The sequence below is a fragment of the Spinacia oleracea genome, chromosome 6, assembly GCF_020520425.1.
Source record: "Spinacia oleracea cultivar Varoflay chromosome 6, BTI_SOV_V1, whole genome shotgun sequence".
Lineage (NCBI taxonomy): Eukaryota > Viridiplantae > Streptophyta > Magnoliopsida > Caryophyllales > Amaranthaceae > Spinacia > Spinacia oleracea.
Window position 1 is genome coordinate 85,171,031 of NC_079492.1, and position 15,207 is coordinate 85,186,237.

The window sequence follows — 15,207 nt, forward strand, 5'->3', positions numbered from 1 at the left end:
GGCGCTCCCGGTTAAGAACTTGGGAATACCGGGGGCATTCGAAGCTACATGTGGTATTCGAGCCCCAACAACGGGTGCCAACAACTTTGAGATCAAGCCCGCCTTGATCAATTTGGTGCAAAGCCACCCCTTTTGTGGGAAGAGTAATGAATCACCTCACGAACATCTCAAACAGTTCGAGCACTATTGTGACACAATCAAGCACAATAGTGTCACATCGGATTACGTGAGGTTGACATTATTTCGGTTCTCTCTACTTGGGCGAGCAAGTGATTGGCTTGACAAGGAGGTCAAGCCCAACTCACTTCGCACTTGGACCGAAGTGACAAGTGCATTCTTAAACAAGTTCTATTCGCATGGGAAGACGGCGGAGTGCCGCCATAAGATTCAATCCTTTGAGAAAAAGCGAGATGAGTCACTCTTCGAAGCTTGGGATCGTTATAAGGAGTACCAAAGGGAATGCCCTCACCATGGGATTCCTAAATGGTTGTTGCTCCAAACATTCTACTTGGGGTTGAGTCCAAGTTCGAAGACAAGTCATGATGCGGGCGCGGGAGGCCCCATTATGAATAAAACTGAGGATCAAATAGAGGAAATCATTGAGGATGTAGTTCAAAACTACCAATCTTGGCATGTAGGCAAAAGGAATTATGATGGGAAAGGTAGGAGTGAAGATGGTAAGGGTTCGGTGTACGCCATAGAGCAAGCACGGATGATAGAGAAGCTTACCTCACGCTTGAAGAAGCTCGAAAACTCACCAAGCCAATCGCCATCACCGTCTACAATCCCTCCTCCCTCGGCCACTCTTTTCTCTAAGGGGAAGGGCAAGGTTAGTTCTTATGGCTCAATGCCTCCGGGCACATTCTTTTGAGAAAATTGCCAAGACTATAGTCATTCCCCCGATGCATGCCCCTTAGTTCATAACTTGTCATTTGTGGATTATGGCCCTTCGTATGAAGGCGAGGTGTATGTAGAGTATGCTAATGCCATAAATGAGAGGTCTAGGAATGATAACCCTAACAATCCTAATTTTGCTAGGCAACCTAGAGGGCCCTCCATGTATGGTCCCCACCAAGGCTATGGCCAAGGAAGTGGGTATGATAGCCAAAATCGAGGTGGCTATAGAGCACAAGGCTATCAAAGCCAAGCGCCCTATGGTCAATCTCATGGTTTTGGCAATCAAGGCCAATACAACCAAGGGAGTTACAATCCCAACCATCAAGGTGGAGGGGGTTATAACTACTCTTATGGGCAATTTAGGGGTGCCTCAAGTGGGGGTTATCCTTTGAACTCGGGAGGTCCTTATGGTGCATCTCAATTGCCACCTCCCGGATTCAATGGACCGAGGACCTTTGGCAACCAATATCAAGCAAACCTTAGTGGTTATGGCGTTGCACCTCCACCACTCCCGCCTCTTAAGTATAATCTTGAGGCTCTCATGGAGTCGTTTGTGGGGGCGCAAACCAAGAAGAATGTCGAGTTTGAGGATGGATTCAAACAATCCAACACTCACTTGAAGATGATTGAGACCCAACTTGCTCAACTAGCTAGCACTATCAAAGAGCAACAAGTGCATACAAGTCTCCCACCCCAAGGTCAACCTCCTAAGCAATTGTATGCCATTGTGACAAGGAGTGGGAAGACCTTTGATGATAGTGCTACGCATGTTGAAGCTTCTAGCTCTAGGGGTGAGAGTTCTATGGGAAATGAGTCCTAGGACCGTGATGATGCGGAAGAGAAGTCTCATGTCGACGACATGAGTTGTGGTGATAAGTCGAAGGAGACTACTCTTGCCCCTCTCCCAACTCCTATTTCCCCTTACCCTCAAAGATTTGCCGGTAAAAAGCTTGATGACCAATTTCACAAATTTTGGGAAACCATTAGCAAACTCTATGTGTCATTATCTTTTACCGAGGCACTCAAACAAATGCCCCACTACTCTAGATTCATGAGAGATATTCTTAGTGGCAAGAGAGGTTGTGAACCAAAGGAGACCGTGCAACTCACGAAGAGTTGTAGCGCTCTAATTCAACACCCCTTTCCCCCATAACTCAATGATCCCAGGAGTTTTTCAATCCCTTGTAGCATTCAAAAGCTCAAATTTGAGAATGCTCTTTGTGATTTGGGGGCAAGTGTGAGCATCTTGCCATATAAGATTTATGAGAAGCTCACTCTTGGTGATCTCTCTCCTACCGCTATGTCATTGCAACTAGCCGATCGATCGGTTATGTTTCCATTGGGTAGGATTGAGGATGTTCCCCTCGTGGTTGGCAAGCTTACTTTTCTTGTTGACTTCGTTGTCCTGGACATCGATGAGGATGCCTATACTCCCATTATCTTGGGGAGGCCATTCTTGGCCACCTCGGGTGCTCTTATCGATGTGCAAGGGGGACTAATCCACCTTGAAGGTGGGAGGTGCTAAAGCTAGCTTCAAGCTTGCAATTGATGAACATTGTTGCTCTAAAATGAAAAGTTGCATGAAAATTGACACTCTTGCTTGTGTTGAGAACAATCACTCTTGTGCTAATTCTTCTAACGATTTTCATGTTTCTAAGTGTGCTAATGAGCTTGCTAGGTCCTCTCTTGATGACAAGAATGTCCATGGAGTCCCAAAGGCGCTTGGGGATGAGCTTGTTGATGTTGTAACCATCCCCGAGATATTTGAAATGCATGTTGATGATGTTAATGGAGCTAAACCCTCCAAAGTGTTTCATGGATCGGCTAAGAAAGCCAAGCATTCCAAGAAAGCCAAGAGTCCATCGAGTTCCGAGGAGGGGCATGTTGGTGGATTATTTGGTTTCCGCCTCTTGAATGGTGATGTCGGTAAGATCTTTGTGCCCAAAGGGGCAAAGAATTGCATGTTGACTAGTGTTGACCCTAGGTTGGTTGTGTTTGACCCCCCTTAACCTTTTTTTGGGGGGGGGGGGGGTCCGTCAAGCTTATGACATTAAACGAGCGCTACCGGGAGGCAACCCGTGTATTGATCTCATTCTTGTCCCCCCATGAGCTTTGGGGGGATTCGTCAAGCTAATGACGTTAAACGAGCGCTACCCGGGAGGCAACCCGGTTGTCTAACTCTTGTCCTAATTTGTTTTTGTTCTTAAATTTTTGTTTTCATATTATTTTTCTTTTTTTTAATAAATAAATTTGATGAGATGGGGGTGCATTAGTCGAGCAAGGCCAAAAGGCATTATTCCAGTTCTGTGCGATCGTACAGCTGATTCGTGCGGTCGCACAAAACTGGAAATTTGAGACAGTAGCTCCCAGCAGTTTCGTGCGATCGCGCTCATATTCTGTGCGATCGAGCTCGAGCCGTGCGATCGCACGGATATTTTGTGCGCTCGCACGGGTCGGGCAACCCGGTTCTGCGATCGTGTTTATCAGGAAACACGCCCCCTTTCTTTTTCATTTCTTACTTTCATTTTTCATTTCTTCACCATCTCTCCACTTTTCTCTCTACTCAAACTCCTCAAATTCCATTTCCTACTCAATCCCACTCACAAATTTCACTCTAAATCACTCACATCCACAAATTCATCTTCTTCCCTCACTTCAAAACCAATAATTTCAGATTTTTTCTCAAAACCCCCCAATTTCTAGGGTTTGTGTGAACTTTGATTTTGTGATTCCTTGTTGCAATTGGAGCTTTGGAGTTTGATTTTGGGTGATCTTGTCTTCCTCCCTTACTTGTGGTGACGATTTCTTTCCCTTCTTTCTCCATTTTTCTTTACATTTAGGTTCATTGTTCATATTATTTGGGTGAAATTCTAAAATTTTTGATTTTGATTGTTTGGATTTGCATGTTTGTTTTTGTGTTTATTCCTTGATATTCTAGACTTGCTATGCATGTTTCATTGTTAATTTTTGTAAAGACTAGTCTATTGGTAGATTTTTGGTGAAATGTTGGTGGAATGTTGGGTTGTTGTTTTTGGTTGATGAGGATTGTTTGAAGTACTCTTGTTCGCATTGAACTTGAGTGGTGAATTGGTACTTGTTTGTGATAGTTTTAATAGTAGATTGTAGCTTTTGTTGACTAACTTAGTTTTTTCCTTTTGCTTTGGATTGTGTTTCTTTTCTTGCTTGTGTGTAGATTTTTGCTCCCTAAGGCTCATCATGATGACAAAACGATCAAAGAAGGGACCTAACTCCCAACCGAACAAGCGAAAGGCTATCACCCCTCCGGCCTTCGAGACTTACGGAATTTCATTTCCGGAGCAACGGTCTTGGACTTACTTTGAGGAATCGTCTAAGCGGAACATCCGCCCGATAAAATTTTATGACAAGAAGGCCGTTCAAACTTTGGGGTTTGAGAAGGAGCTTAACACTTTGATTGAGGGGCTCGATCTCGAGGAGTTTGTGGGGATGAGTGCCAAGACATAACGGAGAGTCACTCTCGAGTTTCTTGCCTCGGCTAGGAGGCGCCGGATTCATGAGAATGGAAAAGAGTCGGCCGAGCTTCATTTCCAAGCATTCAATAATCAACATGTGCTCACCGACGAAGCGATCAATGATTTCTTCACCATCTACCCAAACCGGGGTCTTGTTGTTAACCCGGTGGCGGAGTGTGCAGATTCTTATGATGAGAATATTTGGTGGGGAGAGCTCACGGGAGAGGAGAGGAAGTTCATTTCCTGCTCGGCGAAGTCATCTTCTTTTCATCACCCCGCCATCCGTTACTTGAACCGCATGCTCCTATACGCGGTCTTTGCAAAAGGGGCCACCAGATCCTTGTCAAGTCCGGAACTTGGGGCACTATGGCTAGCTACTGAAAAGGATGAAGGGATCTTGGATTTTGGGCAGCTTTTGATCACCCGGATAATTGAGCATCGGGACGGGAAACCAACTAGTGGGGATATTCTATTAGGAGGGATGCTCACTCTTCTCTTGAGGGCACTCCCCGGTGATCCTTATGAGCACACCCTAGCTGAGTTGGATGAGGTTCCCGGAGGGGAGTTCCTTGACTTGAGGACGCTCTCCAACGCCAAGTGGATCAAGGCCACCAAGAATGATAAGTATATTTGGACGGTGAAGCAACGAGATTGGTGCATCCTCCCCAATCCTACCATCACTTCTTGGACTCCCAATGTCCGGTATTTGCTTCCCCACGATCCTCAATTCCTTGCCCAAGATCAACGGTTTCCTCCTCATCAACCCGCTCCGGAGTCTCCTCCCCGTGGTCCTCCTCCTATCTCGGAGCCTTCCCCTAATGAGGGTGGTACGTCCTCTTCCTCCTCTCCTTTTGATTTCCATGGCTTGCAATCTACCCTTGCGGCTATCTTGCAAGGACAAGAGACCCAAGCTCATACCTTGGCTTTTCTTGCTCCTCGAGGGAGCCGCACGGGGGATTCTTATCCCGATTATGACTCGTCCTACTATGGTAGGCGGGTGTACGACTTCCATGTTGACAAAGGGGACATTGCCCCCTATGTCAACTATCCTTATCACCCTCCCCAACAAGGGCCCATCCCTAGTTGGAATGAGGAGCGTACACCCACTTACCCGTATTGGACAGGCCCATCCCAACCCGGTGTTGCTCCTCCCTCTTTTCCGCCTTATGATTATACCATGATGGGCGGGAGTGACTACCGCGGTGACCCCATGTATCCCACTTCCCCATCGATAGATCGGCCAGATGGTTGGCCCGAGGATTTCACCGGGTGGCCTAGGGGGTACACGGGAGGTTGGGATGGTCCCCGAGGAGAGCCACCCTATGGCAATTACCCCCTTCAGCCCGAATATGGTTGGCCGCCTTATACCGATGCTTCGGGGCCCGATGTGGACCCCACCTACAATTTCACCCCGTTCACCACCGATGAGGCTCGTGCTCATCGCCTTGAGCGGGATAACTATTGGAGGATTTATGATTCGAAAGGTAAGGCGCACGCCCCGGGTCCTTCTTCTTAGTGTTCCCTCAATTTCTCCCCCCTCTTGATGTGATGGTATGCTTGCGATTAGCTTGGGGGAGAAATGTGGAGTGGGTGTTTGCTTAGGGATCTTTTGATGCTTGTTGGTGTTGTTGGTCTTCTTGCCACTTCGTGTGGTTGTATATATTATGATGATGAGTCTATGATGATACTTTTGGTGTGTTTTGGCCATTTGGCCCTTGTCTACTAACATTTTTTCTTGCTTATTTTTTAGCATTGTTTTGGTATGTTTCATTGCGGTGGGTTCATACTTTCCACCTTATGCCTTGTCCGTCTTTATTTTGGTGAGTTTGTTCGGGTTTTAACGGCTCTTTGCGGGACTTGCTCCCACGACATTTCCGGTAATATCCTTCTATCTCACATGCATTCTTTGGGACGGGCATCTTACATTTGGGGCATTTGGTTGGATGGGTAGTTGTGCCCCTCCTTGCTTAGTTTTAGGCCTTGAGGACACGGCCTATTTCTAGCTTGGGGGGAGTTTTGTTGTATAGTTGCCTATTTGTGATGCTCATTTCTTGAAAACCATACCATTTTGTGCACTTGTATATGTTAGTTCTTTGTTTTTAGTTTAATTTAGTTTGATTTTAGTTTCTCTTCTTTTTGTTTGTTTTGTTTGTTTCTTTTTGTTTTCCTTTTTGGTGTGTTTTCTTATTTTCTTCCTTTTCCTTTTGTTTTGATTTCATTTTCGTTAAGGCAAGTTTTTCTAGGTTTTCTTAGGCATTATTCTTGATTGGGGTATATAAAATTGGAACTTGTAGATTAGAATGCTTTTATTCCTAATTGGTAGATTTTTACACGATTCTTAATGTCTTGGGTCGAGTCTAGGATTTGGTGTCAAGAAAGTTGGTTGAACTATGGGTAGCATGCGTCATGAACTCTTGGCTTGTGGTAAGATGGTGTCGATTTCTCTAGTGATTTGAAGCCGGAGAGAATGGTATTTGCTCCCTTGTGAGGTTCATGTTCAAAAATAAGCCCAAACACATTTTCATTTATTGAGTGGCATGGATCCTTAGCATTGACTTTCTTGTCTCCCGAGTTTGACCATTTCCTTCCCGAGACTGCGACCGAACTACTTTAGGGGACGATAGAGGCATTTCTTTCGGTGACTATTTTTCTTTTTAGTTTAGGACTTTATTTTCTATTTTTGTCATATGTTTTTGTTTTCATTTGCCCCTTTGCTAGCCATTTGAGTCTTGACCCTTCATTTCTTATGAGCACATTACAAGCCTAATAGCCTTTGTTTTGTTTTCACCCTTAGAAGTGATAGTGAAGCTTAGAGTTATGATGCTTGTTGTTTTGGATTGATTATGCAAAGTTGAGGAATGAATGTTGTTTGGTATGAATGGAAAAGTTTTGGAAGAATGTTGTATATAGTGAATAATTGATGCAAAAGAAAAAAGAGAGTTAAGTTTTGAAAAAAAAAGGCCAAACAAAAAAAAAAGAGAGAAAAACAAGGCATGAAAAGTTTCATTTGAAACACAAAAAAAAGGAGGAAAATCAAATCAAGAAAAAAAATGCAAAAAGAGTTGTAGTTTAGAATTGTTGTTGAATAAGCTTGGGGGTACCCCAAATAAGTGGTACGAGTTTGTGTTTGGTTCAAAATTCTTGAGTTTAGTTCTATCATTGCGCTTCACTTTAGGTATGAGCACCAAATTGCCAAATTTGTTCCGCACCTTACCCCTAGCCTATGTTACGCCCTAAAAGCCCTCTTGACCCTTTGAGTTGAGTCATTGTCGGTGGAGGGAGGATTTGGTCAAGCTTAAGGAACAAGGTTGTCATGCTAAGACGTCGGGTAGCCTAATATTAATTTTTTGGTGTCTTGATACGCTATTCTCAAGGGTGGATAAGATCTAGAGATTTGACGTGGTATGCCCGGATGTAGGGGGATTGACTAGTGCTTGCCCTTAGTTCGCTTTGCTTGATGCTCGAATCTTTCACTCGATTTAGGACATTAGTTAGCGTGTACTAATTTATTTGATTAGTAATATTAGTGTTCTTCTACACTTGTTCCATGATAAGGCCCCATCTTGGATTTTATAGTTTAATTTCTTTTCTTCTCTTTTCTTTTCTTCTTCTTTTCTTTCTTTCTTTTCTTGGTTTGTGTTTTCCATTTTAGTTTTGCCTTGATTATATTTGCTAGATTTTGATTTTGGTAAATTTTTAGAATTTCATTAGTTGCTCATTCTTCCCTAGTTGAGTTTTTTTTGCTAGAGACTAGCAAACGCTTAGCTTGGGGGAGTTTGATGAGCGGCATTTATGTCGCTCTAAGCCTAGGATTTTATAGAATTTTATTAAGCTTTTTGATAGTTTTGCGTAGTTTTGTTGCATTTTTATCCCCTTATTCCATCTTTGTACTTTTCAGGTAAAAATGTTGAAAATGATGGAAAATGGCTGAGAGTTGCTCGAATAGGGCCCGTGCGATCGCACGGAATTTTGTGCGATCGCACGGGTCAGCAAAGTTGCCTCCAAAGTCAAGCAGGTTCGTGTGCTCGTGCCCGAGGAGTGTGTGTTCGCACAAATGCAGCTATATGAGAATTTGTGGGATCGCACCACAGAGGAGCTCGTTCGCACGAATCTGGAAAATCGATGCAGGAACTATGAGTGATTTTGTGCAATCGCACCACAAAGGAGCCCGCTCGCACGGAATTTCGGTGAGCTCGCACTGAACTCCTGTGCGAGCACATGAGGATTTATGAAGATTTGGCCAAGTCAGAACCGTGCGATCGCACGGTTGCTGAGCACGATCGCACGACACGAAGGAGGAGAATCGTCGCTGAGCTCGTTCGCATGGATCACAGCACGATCTTACAGGTGCGATCGCGGCTGGGTATGCCCAATAGCACGGCTGCGCGGAATTCAGTTTTCGAGTTTAAATCTTCTATTTTTGGGGATTAGTATAAATAGAATTTTCTTTATTTTCATTAACAATTAATTTCAGAAATAGAATTTAGGAAGTTTTAGATATTTTGCTCTTCAAGCTAGTGTTCTAGAGAGAGAAACTCATTGATTTCAAGCTTCAAATCTGTAATTCCTTCAATTCTTCTCTTTTTCTTGCAATTTAATTCTTAGTTTCTTAATTCTTGCTCTTGCTTTGTTGTTGATTGTTCTTCAATTCCTTAATTTCTTGAATTCTTGATTTCATTGATTGAAGTTACTTTGATTTTCAATTTTTGATTTGATTGTGCAATTGAACTCTTAATTCTCTCCTCTTACTCCTTCAATTTCATGCTTGCTAGCTTAGAATTAATGGATTGCTTGATTTCTAGAATGACTAGTGAGTAGAATTAGGTTAGGAAAAGGGGAGAATCTAGGGGCTAAATTAGGGGAAATTGTTGATTGATTGTTGGTTGATTCATGTGATTAAATATGATTTGATGATAGGATATCCATGCTAGTTGAGTGGTAGTTGCAAATGCTATTCGTTTGGTTCACATGGAACCATAGGATAGGTTTGGCAAGAGATTGTGGGCCTATCTTGTGTGATCAAATGGCGGTACCTATGATAGGCTAGTTAGTTTAATCTAGGATTAGGCGAGAGATCTTCCGTGGATTAGACGCTTAGCGTTCCCTATCCGAGAGGTGGCGGGTTCGTCTTTAGATGCCATTTGCTTAATCACCATTTCGTTGCATGATCACCATTGCTAGATAGTTGAATTCATTTCCCCCGGTTTCCCTAGCCTATCCCCGACTCCCTAGCGTTTCCCTTTCTTGATTGAATTTAGCATAATTCTTAGTTTTTAGATTCTTAAAAGTGACAATTCAAAACCAAATCCTTGTTCGAACTAGATTGACTTTCATACTCAATAACCACCGTTTCTTTGGGGCGATCCCTTTGCTTACCGCTAGCCGGTAGGAGTGGTTTTATAAATATTTTTTGCATAGGTTATTTTCTATCAACGACGGAAAATACACTTATCACAACATCACAATAAAAAATAGGTGCAAAATTAGTAAAGTACAAGACTACCTAGAAATGGACTAGGAGGTAAAACCACATTGCCTATAAGGACTAGGGAAGTAAAGTTGCGTAATTGAAATTTCATAATTGAAATTGCTGAATTGAAATTGCATAATCAAAAGTGCGGAATTGAAATTGCATAATTGAAAGTGCGGTATTGAACTTGAATTTTAGCACATGAGATCCGAATGCCAAGCGACTCCTTAAGAATAAGTGCGCCCGATACGGATTCAAAGCAAAAATCTCTACTTTAGGTCAAGTTGCTCGACCTAAAGTGTCTTGGATTTTGAATATAGAAACATTGAACTTGAAATATAGAACTTGAAACATTGAACTTGAAATGTTTGAACTTGAAATGTTGAACTTGTATATTGAAAAATGGAGTCTTGAATCTCAAAGATTGAACCTTTTAATGTTGAAAAGGCTTCATCTTTGATTACTCCATATTTTAAAATGATCCTGGTTTAGGGAATTTATTACAAACAACCCTAAACATCATTAGATCTTGAAATTTGGAAACTCACTAGTAGAAAAAACCCTTGTTGCAGCCCCCTTGTTGCAGCGTACATGTAATAATACGCTTCAACAACCAGTCGGTCAACGCGGGTTAAACCCTTTAAACGGTTGTTGCAGCGTACAAATTAATTGCCCCCTGTAAAAATGTTTGTTACAGCGTACATTGTAAAAGCCCCCTGCAATAGCCCTTTCTGTTGCAGCGTACGTTGTAAAAGCCCCCTGCAATAGGTCGTTGTAAAAAAAAATCGCTGCAATGGATATTTGGCTAATTCACACAACCATAATCTTCCCTCGCTCAACTCCGTTCTTCAATTCTTCCCTCAGCTTTCCCTGCCGGTGGGTCTCGTCGTCGATGGTTCTCCCCCTCTAGCTTCCTCGTCGGTGGTTCTCTTTTCTCGTCGGTGGTTCTCTCCCTCTAGCCTCCTCGTCGGTGATTCTCTTTTCTCGTCGGTGGTTCTCGCCATCTAGCTTCCTCGTCGGTGGTTCTCGCCATCTAGCTTCTCCGTCGCTGAACCAGCTAGCTTGCTCGGCCGGTGGTTCAGCTCGAGTCCTGTTCTTCGTTAATCTTTTTGCCGCGGTAAGTAATTATCTTCCCTGTCCCCTCTTGATTTTCGTTTTAAGAATTAGGGTTAATTAGGGTTTGTTCAATTTGTTTTTTTTTTTTTTTTTTTTGTGATATTAAGTGTTGTTTAAGGTAGGAAGGGGCTAACTAATGATATTAAGTGTTGTTATTGTACAGTGTCGAGTCTGAAATATATCATCTGGCTTTGTATACTACTTTAAGATTTTGAAACCCCTATGTTCATGGGTTCCCATTACTGTTCAAAGCTTACTCTCTTTTTATTATCAATTTTGGTCGAAGTCAACTACAGCTCAGTCTTCGCTGCTACTTGCGAATATGGTACTCGCGAGCTCAACAAATTGTATAGCTACAGCTTAACTTCCCCTGTTCAGAATTTCTGCCATGGCGTTTTCAACGAACATGGGTACTTTTTCGATTGATTTCTTTGCTGATTTTGGTTGTGGGTTTTGTTGGTTGTGATTGATTATCTACTTGAATTGCTTGTTATTGTTGTTATTGTAATTTTAGCTACGTTTGGTACTTGGGTTTTGTTTGATTGTGGAATTAATTCGATTGATGTTTTTGTTTATTGTTGTTGTGTAGTGAATTATTACAATTTTTTTTACGAATTTGATTATGGTTTTATGTTGGGATATTTTTGGGTTTTCAAATTACTTTGTTATTCATTGTAATTAGGATAAGACATATTTTTGGATTTCAAGTTAAGTTGTTATTCATTGTAATTAAGTTGTTATTCATGTGCTTCGGATTGTTTCTTGTTATTATATAGTAAATGCATATGTTTCGGTATGTAGTCCTCTTAGGAATAGTCTTTGGTCCTATAGTTGCAAATTCTAAAAGATTCTGGAAGGGGAAATGTGTTCAATGACATCGGTGAACCCAAAGAATGGTAATGCTTATCATCAGCACGTTGCATCTGTTCCTTTGAGCTTTGGCTTTCAAACTTTCAGTCAGTATTACTGAAAGAACTCTATGGACTGAACTATTTATATTATATTCTTGTGAATTGGGACTCAGTTGCAGTTGATTTTGAGGGATTAAGGATCATATTGAGTACCAAATGTGTTTGAAATCTCAGATTGATGCTTGCTAGCCTACTACTGCTGTTATGCTGCTGCTATGCTTTGCTGCTATACTGCTGATATTGTTGTTAATTTTTCTGTAATGCTGGAATATATTATGTTGTTACTGCTGTATAGTCATGAACACGATATTACTAAAGACAGAATATTTTTTTGTTTGAAAAAATTGCAGATTTTGCTTACAGAGATTGGATCAAGGTTTGTCACTTTACCAGTAGAGAGACTTCTAGCAGTAGTCAATGCCCTGCTCCACCGGTTCTACAAGTATCCAACTGCAACTACTGCGGAGGTGCCTCAGTCTCTTAGGAAGGAGCTTTCCGGTGTCTGTAGGGCTTGCTTCTCAGCAGATACTGTAAACAAGCATGTTGATTTCGTGCGAGAGTACAAGCCAGACTTTGAACGTGATATTGATCCAGATAACACTTCTACCTTCCCAGCAACACTTTCTGAACTCACTGAGAGATTGAAGCATTGGAATAATGTTCTGCAAAGCAATGTTGAGGACAGATTTCCTGCTGTGCTGAAGTTTGAAGAGGAAAGCAGGGTTTTGTGTGATTTCCATGTTGTTGATGTTGAGCTTCCAGGACATTATTTCACTGATCAGGTATGAATAGTTCTCATCAGACATAGAATCCTCTATTGCTTGACTCTACATAGTGATTTTGGCGTTTTTATATAAAAAAGAATAGCTTCATGTGTTTCATTTTTCTCTTAATTTGTCAGCTAAAACTTTTCTATTTCTTTAGGAAATTTCTCCTGATCATACAGTAAAATTAGGTTACCTAATACAACAGGAATAGGGTTAGTGCAAATCATATTTCTGAAATAGAGGTAGCATTCAAGGCCTGGAAATATACACTGGAAGAGGGATTTTAACTTATCCTACAGATCAGATGCTAAGCTATTAAGCTAACCACTTTGATTAAAAGGTTAAGGTGATCCTGATCCATCCCGGTTTAAGGGACTGGATAGGTCCATGTTTTACAGAAGCCTTGGAACGACTTGGACTCGGGTCAACAGGCCGATAGTCTTCCAAGCTCACTTCACCACCATATCTGTAAAACTATATGTTATCAAAATGATGATTATAACAGGAATCAATGGGTTGTAATCGAGATTTCCATGCTTAATATTAGCAAGGTGTTCCTATTTCTGGGGATATATGAAATGCCAATTGTATTCTGCACAAGACATAACATTACTTGAGTTGAATGAAGAATCGAAGAGTTCAGATAACTTAGCTTTGATATGTGACTGGAAATTCAGGGCAAGCAGACCAAGTGCTTCATCAGAACATAATGATAAGAGTTCCTTTACACTTAAGTCTCTCTAAAAGAATGAGAGTAATCGTTTAACCTATTGTCTGGTTAATTGACTGTGCATTATCTCAGACTCCCGAAGCACTCAAGCTATATATGTCATTCAATTAATCTTATTTTAAAATGGGACACAACATTCATATCCCTGATTCCTGTTAGTTAGCTCTGGTTAATATTTTAGACCGGTTAGCTAGTCCTGGTAAATATTTTACTTCAAGCCCCATTTTCGCATGAATCTAACTTGATTGTTTTGTTAATTTTCAGAAACTCGAAGCTTCCGCACATGCTGCAGAGCTCTTGAGGTGAGATACTTTAGCCCAATATTTATCCCATGAACGATCAGATTACAACTAAGCCTTGTTGAACCGAGATGTGGCTGTAAGTTATCTGTCTTATTTATCCAGATTAGTCCTAGCGCTGCAGACTTGGGGGAGACTTTATGCTCCCTGAACTTTGCTAGTCGAGTCAAGGGAATCGAATATGGTCCAGCTCGCAAGCAGACAGATTTTTCTGAGCTCCTCAAGTATAAGCATCTGGTATGTTCTATGAGAATTTTTTAGAATAATATTGTTGTTGAGTTTTGCCTGCTGTTTATGCTCGTATTTCTTTCAACAGGCTAAGAAATCAAAGCATGATGAAAAAGAAGCAAAGAAACTGCAGGACAATGTACAATCTTTGCAGCTAAGACTTTCTGCCAGAGAGCATATCTGCAGAAATCTCCAAGAGAAGGTATTGTTGCTACTCTCTCTCCGAAGATGATATCTGCAGTCTTCTTGGTCAACTTGTCCTAAGTTGACATTGTTTGCAGTAATCGATCAAAAGTTTATAAATATAAACTAAACAACTTTCATATTTGGTTGGTTGCTTTTTTGTTCTGTTCTGTGAGATATTGGTGCATTCCCGTTGTGTATTAGCTAGCAATTTTCCCCCTGAGTATGAACATATATTGGAAATATGGTAGAATATTAAATGAATCAGGCTTTTAAGTGATACAGTCTACATCAGCTGAAGGTACAATATCATGGAATATTTAGGTAGAGGCAGGATTTTGTTAATTTATTTGAAGCAGGATTTTGACCCTTATATGATTATATCATAATTCATGGAAGTAACCTAATACCTATAAAAAATTGCAGTGTGTTGCTTCATTGTACTTCGACTAGCTTTTTTTATGATGATTGTTTCAAGATGATCTTGCATGGAGTATGTGATGATTGAGAACTTCATACTTATTTCTTATTTTAGTTTGTTGGCTCCAGCTTACTAAAATTTATGTATTTTAAGGTTTTTGCTGCAATTTTCCTATTCTTCTTATCCAAATAAACAACTTGTTGATGCTCACGTTTGTCTTAAAAAATCACCATGATACAGAAGCTGATTTCTTGATCCGAAAGGAGTAAATCCATCTGTAACTTGGTTCTTTAACTGCTTTTGACTTTGTTCTGCATGTACTTGGTTGTCTGTACCTGTGGTTTATATAAGTGAATAAACCTGCCAATTTCCTGTTCTAACCTTATCTATATGTGTGCTTTTTTTGGGTGGGAATTTATTAGTTTATGCAGATGGAAGTATCTGTCTTGACATTCTACAAAACCAATGGAGTCCCATATATGATGTTGCTGCTATCCTAACGTCAATTCAGGTAACAAGTTAGCCTTGAGGAATTTCTTGGGATTTTAGGCACATATTTATAATTAGTATCTCTTGTTTACAGTAGTAATTAGTATCTTCTTTTACATGCTTGTGATTCACTGAAGATCTCATTTTGATCCATGTTGAGAAAGAGAAAAAAAGTGTGTTGAAATGGTTTTATTCAATAAATATT

The 15,207-nt window shown here is 41.1% G+C and overlaps 1 non-coding gene across 1 annotated transcript; it reads right to left on the bottom strand.

Annotated features, from left to right (window-relative positions):
* Nucleotides 1-371: 371 nt before the first annotated feature.
* On the bottom strand, nt 372-477 carry LOC130464685 (small nucleolar RNA R71). Its single transcript, XR_008925045.1, has one exon. It is a non-coding gene; the product is annotated as a small nucleolar RNA R71 (small nucleolar RNA).
* Nucleotides 478-15,207: the final 14,730 nt, after the last annotated feature.